Source organism: Vicia villosa, linkage group LG2 (genome assembly GCF_029867415.1).
Source record: "Vicia villosa cultivar HV-30 ecotype Madison, WI linkage group LG2, Vvil1.0, whole genome shotgun sequence".
Lineage (NCBI taxonomy): Eukaryota > Viridiplantae > Streptophyta > Magnoliopsida > Fabales > Fabaceae > Vicia > Vicia villosa.
In genome coordinates this window covers 8,726,279-8,734,619 of record NC_081181.1, presented here as the reverse complement: position 1 = coordinate 8,734,619, position 8,341 = coordinate 8,726,279, and positions in this window count along the sequence as shown.

Below are 8,341 nucleotides of genomic sequence, written 5' to 3'. Positions count from 1 at the left end.
TCCCTTATACCAATCATAATTAACAGTAATTATCCTCCCTTACTTAAATTTCTCTAGCAACGATCTCTTCAAGCTCTAACAATGGTTTTCTCTTCCTATTCTTGTCTTCTTTTCCTTAACCTCTTTTTCACGTTCTCCTAATATTTCACGTACGATCGGAATGGTCTCCCTTTTCCTTATTTTTCCTTTTTATTATTAACGAATATTATCCCAGTTAAGTTTTTTCTCATGTGCTCTCACTTACTCTCCAAATTACCATATTATCCTTAAAATTTCTGCACATCTAATTTATTCTATTTTCCTCAATTATTTTAATTATTAGCAATATAACTATTAGTTAATCATTCAATATATTCTAACCCAAGGTCTTACACCCTTACCAATAATCAAATAAACACAATAATCCACTACGACAAAAATGACTTTAGGCAACACCGGAAAACCACGACCTAAAGTAAGAAAAACGCGGCAAAAGCTTTAGGGGACGGTTTTCAAGCGTGGAATAAACTTCCATTGCCCGTTCCTTTAGTGCGCAGTTTTTTCATTTCTACTAACGGATTCTTAAAACCTTCGCCTAAATATCAAAAGGTCACAGTCTTAATTGATATTTTAGGTTGCGATTTTCAAGCAGCAATATTAAATAACCATCCCAAAAATATATCACACGACAACAATTATTAATAGCATCAGATAACTTAGTCTTTAATTTCATTTTAACAAGGCACACATATTTTAGCGCTGCCTAAAGTAAAATATCCAAAATTATTTTTTTTGCAAATTAAACCAAAATTATTTTAATTTGACATAAATCTACTAAATGATTTTAAAATATTAATAGAGAAACACATTTATAAAATATAAAAACATATTAGTTTTAAGTATTCATAATACAAAGTTTAATAAACACTATAAAATGTAAAAAAAATATAGATTTACAAGATAAATTCATGTAAAGCGATATAAACTAGAAATTGACTCATGTAATGCCAAAAATATAATTTTTACATTTGTCCATTGCTAAGATAGCAAACCATCATAGAAATAATCATTTTAATAAGTCTTCACCACATTCATTTTGTTCATCTTCAGGTCTATTGCTAAGATAGTAAACCATCATAGAAATAATCATTTTAGTAAGTCTTCATCACATTCAATTTGTTCATTTTGATGTCAAATATAATCATTTCCGTTAGTTTATAGCTAAGTCTAAATTCATTTATGGTCTATTACTATGATATATTACTTTAACAACTTTAGCACACTAGCTAAAACACTACTGAGCTTACTTATATATATATATATATATATATATATATATATATATATATATATATATATATATATATATATATATATATATATATATATATATATATATATATATATATATATATATATATATATATCCTTAACTAGTAAGAGACCCGTGTTGCCGCACAGATATTCGAATATTTGATGTAGTTTATTTTAAATAATATGCGTAAATGTCACTCTGAGCAATTTTATTAATGATTATGTAAATTATTTATACATGGAAAAAAATCAATTTTATTAATGTTTATTAATGATTATATAAATTAATATAAGGATTGTATTGATAGTGACCCGTGAAATAAATAAATTATTAATTTTATTCAAATTTAAGCTTAAATGCACTTTTGAAGAGTGACACAAAAGGATATCTCTGTTAGAAACATACACAAATGAAAGAGAGACATTTACACTGTTATTGAAATAATTATTCCAGCAAGTATTTCTGCAAGGAGAAGGACCTGCAGTACTTCATAACAAAGTGAAACCTATGACAATATTTCTATCCTTATATCATCCTAAGAGTGCTCACGTATATTTTTCCCTTCAACAATTTGCCTATATTATCACTACCCATGCTAGCCAACCAATCACATAATCGACCCTAATTGGACAAAATATTGATACTACTCAACTTGTTTTCTTTCAGTAACAGGAAGATAGACACCTTCAGCTGCCAACCAGATATTGTCAGCGCGCTTTTCACGAACACCACAAACCTAGTTAAATACAATAAATGGCCATCAATAATGATAATTCACTTCCAATATTATACTTGCATAAAAAATAAAATATCAGGATCACTATTAAAAAAAACTATGGTAGATGATATCATTATCGACATCATTATTAGTAATGCACGCCAAAAACACAAAAAACTAACATTTAAGTGCCTAACAACAAATGACAACGGAAAGCAACAAGTTAAGTATCCAAACTTTTCTAGGGTATATGACATCGTCTGCACATCGCTGCTGATCTGCAATTCAATAAAATATTTGCGAAAGACCAAAGGAAATTTTAAGATTCCAGGTAATTACTCACCTCCTACTGTCCACCTACAATCCGACTGTATTTCTTACCATGACTATGTAGATAGCTGTTAGCTGAAGATTTCGTTTTGCAAACATGGTCCTTCGAAGGATAAAAACTCGAAGGAAGGATGGTTACTGATGACCATCTTCGAAGATAAAAATGGCTCCTGATGGCCATGCTTCGGGAATGAAGATTTCTAAGTTATAACGAAGATGGTGAATGCTGAAGCTAGTAGGAGTATATGTCTTCGAAGACTTAGACAGATTTCGTGAAATATGTTAAGTATTGACACTTAGCGTGTTTTTTAGTGTTTTAATGTTAAATACACTGCCACGCGTCGAAGAAGGACTTAGGCGGGAGGATTTGAAATTCGAAGACGGTTTCGTAACTGTCTAAAGACAGATGGCATTCCTGAGGTTCTTATGAGAAACGTGGCATTAGATTAGCGTAGGACCGTTAAGGTCGAAACTAGTATAAATAAGGGTCTTAATATTAGGATTCTGTGTGTTCATTTTGTACAAATCACTCACATATTACTCAAGTATCAAGTGTTAAAGAGAAAGAGTTCGCTGAGAAATGTACGTATGACACCACCATTTTAAATACATGTGTATTTCTCCTTTATTTTCAAGTATCTTTCAATATTATTGCATTTCATTTACTTCTTGCCATTTACGTTTCTGTACTCATTATTTTCATGCCATTTATCTTTGAAGTATTTAACATTTCTGCACTTTAAGATTTCTGCATTTTTACAGTTTCGTCTTATATTTTATCTCGACTTAACTTTCGCTGAAGTTATACTCACGTGTATAACGAAGTGATTGTTAATTTTATTTGTTTCGTTCGAAGTAATTCTTATTGACAAGATGAATCATAGATATGGTTCGAATGACCATTAATAACAATCTTTTTGACTATGTCCTAGGATCAATCTAGTCGATCCTGCGAGTAACCAAATCATATTTATTATAGTTTGGAAGACTAGCGGTTGTTTACCGGAAATCATCGTAAACAAATTGGCACGCCCAGTGGGACAGTGTCAAGCAGATTGTTTTTAATCAATTGTGTTATTTTTGTCTAGACAATATCAAGACCTTGTACGAACCTTAGGAACGGTAAGTTAACGAACAGTGCACAACCGGTTCCCAAACAAAGGTACAACAAGAAAATGGCCGTTACGACCAGTGCAGGGGGAGATCAAGATCCCCCACAAGGCTCAGGATCAGGAGCGGCAAATTCGTTTTCTACACAAGGAGCACGGGATATACCGGGTCCGAATGGATCGAGACCTGCAGATAATTCCCAGGCTGTGCCTGAGAATAATACAGGACCATCAGGGACTATTCCAGTTTTAGTGTCGACCACCGCACCCTCATCCACAAGCGCGGAGGAGATACCACTTTACTCGACAAATGCTGCAAATAACTTATTTAACCAGGGGTCGAATTCTGCTTTCGAATGGAGGCCAAATTTCCCATACGGAATGCCATACCCATTTGGAACAGGCGTACGAGGGGCAGGACCTACATATGCTACAACTAACAACGCGACGTTTTCGCCAAATGTTGGTTCAGTGGGTCAAAGTGCACACGATACTGGCTTTTCTTCCCAAATACCCAATTTTACCACAAATAATCAAGCAGCATTCCGGCAAGAAATGGATGCGAGCAACCATGATATGTTAGGGGTCCTGGCCAAAGAATTGGCTTCAATTTTGAATCCACTAGCAACAAATATCGCTAGCACGAATCGGGAAAACATGGAGACTTTCCAAAAGATATCATCTCAAATGAATCGAATGGCAGATTTCATGGGAGTTCCACCACCTAGACGAAAAGACAAGCAGCCTGTGAATCTAGAAGAGAGGCCTGTTTTGGAACGTATACAAGATGTGGTTCCCCCGTCTAGGACAACCACTAAGAATATAGGTGCCTCACAGAGAGCAGAAACGATCGAAGGGACTCAAGTAATAAACTTAGAGGCTTCGAATCAAAGAACTGTTCCCGTTCGACAGGAAACGGAAGAAGATCGACCCAGATTAAGGATTGTGGTGTCATACCCCAAAATTTGCCCGATCATTTCTGGTCTAATAAATTATCAAGGGAATTAAAATTAAGAGTCATGAGATTTAACATTTCTATTGTTAAATCCATTCTCTTATAAATTGGAATAGGGGTGTGGATAACAGGTATTTTAGGACCTAAACAGTTGAGCCCAATTACTACAAGGATGCTATCATTTTTGGATATAATTGCTTTTTAATAACATTTTGTCTTTTATTATTATTATTATTATTTTATTAACTGTTATTATCTATTGCAACTTTATTTACTAACATTATTATTTAATATTATTAGGATTATTAGTATAATTAGAATTATTATTATTAACCTTAATATTAGTCTTATTAGGATTTTTTTTATTAAATTAATTAGTTGGGCAATAGGCCCATTGAGAGTAGAAAACCCTAAGTGTAGCATTATAAATACATAAGTTTTCTAACAATTAGGGGAGGCCAACTCCATTCACAAAACCCTTACACAATTGTACATAGAGGCAAAAAAAATCTAAATCACAAACACATTCACGTACAAAAAAAAACTACCAAGACACAATTTCTAACCTCTTCTGTTTACAGCATTGTTAACCTTTTTAATATGCACAAAACCTTTCACAAAAATAAATACAGCATTAACATCATATTTAGTTTGTTAGCATTAGCAAAACTATGTACAAGATGAAGATATGAACCTGAGTAGCAAATCTGAGGATAACATCAATATTACTATTGCTGCAAATTTGTTCTTCTTTGACAGATAAGAAAAACTGAAAAAAAAGGTGAACAAAGTGTGTTGCCAGCGCCGACGAAGTTGCCGTTACGACCACGTTTAGACCCACCGCCGCTTCCGTAGAATCAGCGATCAATACTGAGTTCCCTGATGGATCTGCGATCCCCGCCGCCTTGATTCCTCTCGCGCCACCGCGGAAGCCCCTCGCCGCCGCACATCATCATCAGATCCATCGTCGCGTCGGTGTTCGCGAGGTCTTCGGCGGCAAGTCCAACCATTCTGATCTTAATCGGTCACCCCCACGCCATCATTCAGCATACCCAGAACTCACTGTAAATCTCTGTTGTACAAAAGAGATCCTCGCGAGGAAGATGAAGATTGGGGGCGCGTGTAACAGCCCAATTTTATTAGCTATTTATTTAATTAGTTTTATTTGGTGTTTTACTAATTATTCATGTTATTCAATTATTTAGTATGATATTATTTAATTTGAGATTTGTGCTAATTGGATTAATTGAATTATTAGTAATATTATGAGATATTAGTTGATGGGCCTAATTTAGTTAGAAAGAATAGATTGTGGGTTAAGCCCATTTATGTGAGAAAGATAGTAAGAGAGAAATTAGGTTAGTTCTCATAACATTTATTTTGGAGAAAGAGGCTAGAGAGAAGAGAAGAGAAAAAGGAGGAGAGGAAGAGAAGAGGATTGTGAGATTCTTGAAGATTGAAGGAGTTTGAATAGAGGTAAGGGTTTGAATCCAAGTTCTTATAGGTTATATGATTGGGTAATGTGTGTTGTTGTGATTATCTCTTCATCTTTGCAATTTCATGGAAACATAGAAAAGTTAGGGTTTATGAACAAATGCATGAACTTATGATTTGAAATGTGTTTTAATGGATGTTTGAAGATGTTATGATGTTATAAGACCCATAATAGGTGTTATAATTGAGTCTATAACATGTATTCTACTGATATTCATGATGCTTGGTGTTTTCCAACTTGATTGGGTTGAGTTTAAGGGTTTTTGAATAGGTTTCGTATGCTGTTTTCTGTGTTTTGGGTTTTCTGAAAATCGCCAGTTCGCGCCGCGAACCTCTTGGCAGAAACTTGGGAAAAAATGGATCTGCTCAATTCGCGCCGCGAACTATTGTTCGAGCCGCGAACTGCTTGGCAGAAACTTGGGGATTATTTGATTCACTCAGTTCGCGCCGCGAACTATTGTTCGAGCCGCGAACCCTGTTTTACAGAACTTTTCCAAACTTTGAAAGGCCATAACTTTTGATCTGTAACTCCGTTTTATGCGCCGTTCGAAGCGTTGGGAAGCTAATGAGATTGTCTATATGATAGGATAGAATGGATTGACACTTGATTTATAAATTATGATGATAAATGAGAATAACATTTACCTATATGTGTATGTTATGGATGAATTGTGCATGATCAATGTTCATGGATGTATTATGTGATATGATAACCGCGATTTATGTGATTGAATTCTAAATGCTAGTTGATGTGGAATAGTTGAAATTGGATGTTAATATATGGATAACATGTGATTACTCATGTGTGTATTATGAATTAAGACTTGTGGTTAATATTCATATATGTGTTAAGTGATGTGATATCCATGATATGTTGGAATGAATATAAATATACATTTATATGTACTAATTGAATGTGTCTTGTTAATAATACTCATTTTAAGGTGTATGTATTGAGATGTGGATTGAATACATGTAAATGCTTTTATGTGTGTTACGTTTTGGTATGTAATGAATGACAACTATTGGTAATATGTGTGGTAATATATTCATGATGATTGTGATTGGATATATGATGGTTGTTATGCCTTGTTGTAATGGTTAATTGTGTTGTGAATGTTGTGTACAATTGGCGGATAATTCATAGAGTTGGATTATTGTGGTATGCGGTAAGTTAAGATTGATGAGATAATCTTAATTGCATAAATTGTTGGTAATTGTACATACATTCATAGCATGGTCGGCTTTATGGTGGAAGCGGTGAAACTTGGATTCACATGGTAAGAGACGTTGATCCTTGAATGGAAATAGGCGTAGCAGACGTGATCCTTAATTGGAAATAGGCGTGTTGGCTTTGATCTTGTCCGGATCGGGAGCGTGGCTTGGATTCTAAACATTGAATCGGAAAGCGGTGAAACATTGGATTCACATTGGGTACCACATGCATAGAGTCACATGTCTTGCATTGAGTCACATTGGTGTTATGTGATGTTTGAATGTATGCAATTATGTGATTGTTATGTGTGTATGAGGTGTGATAAGTGAATTTGGTGATTCATTTGATATGAATTGTTGTTGTGTTATAAATGTGATATATGTGATTTGGAACACATGTGATATAGATGTGAATTTATACGTATTAATGATATATGTATATATATGTGAATATGTGAATCATGTTTGATCACTTAGAATTGAATGAGCTATGTTGTATGACATGAACATGTGAATCTTGATTAATGGCATATGATGCATGTTTATGTGAAGAGTGATGAATTCTTGAAATGTATTCTTATTGTGTTTTACATTTCCCATTATCATGTTTTCTATAAGAAGTTGAATTCTCACCCTTCTGTTTGAATGTTATCCTTTGTTGGTAACGTGCAGGTTTCATGGATAGTGATGCTTCGAAGGAGGCTTAGCGTCGATATTTAGATCTCTAGTAAAATGTCGTGACTAAGTAGTCACTTGTGCTCTGGTCATATGTAACACATGGGAGTTGGGTTTTATGTTTTTATGACTCGATGTTATGAGATGTTTGTTTACTCATATTGTATTTGTATTTGAATATGTTATTCTGGTTAATGTGTGGCCTTGAGCCAAGATGTTGAGACATGGTGGATGATGTATGGGAATCATCCTATTTTACCATTTATTCGATGAGATGATTATTCCGCTGTGGTTTGCATGTTATTTAAATTCCCGTGTTATTTGGAAATGACCATTGCATGTTTAAAGATAAAATATTTGTTCTATTTTGAATTATGTGTAACGCCCTCGTGAGATGCATGCTTCTTTACTCTGATTTACGCAAATATATGCCTTATTTGTTAGTATAGAATTGGGGGTGTTACATAGTGGTATCAGAGCACGGTCGGTCAGTTGGCCAGGTCATTTATGTTTTCCTATCCTTTTGTATTGGATTTGTGTATTTGACACGA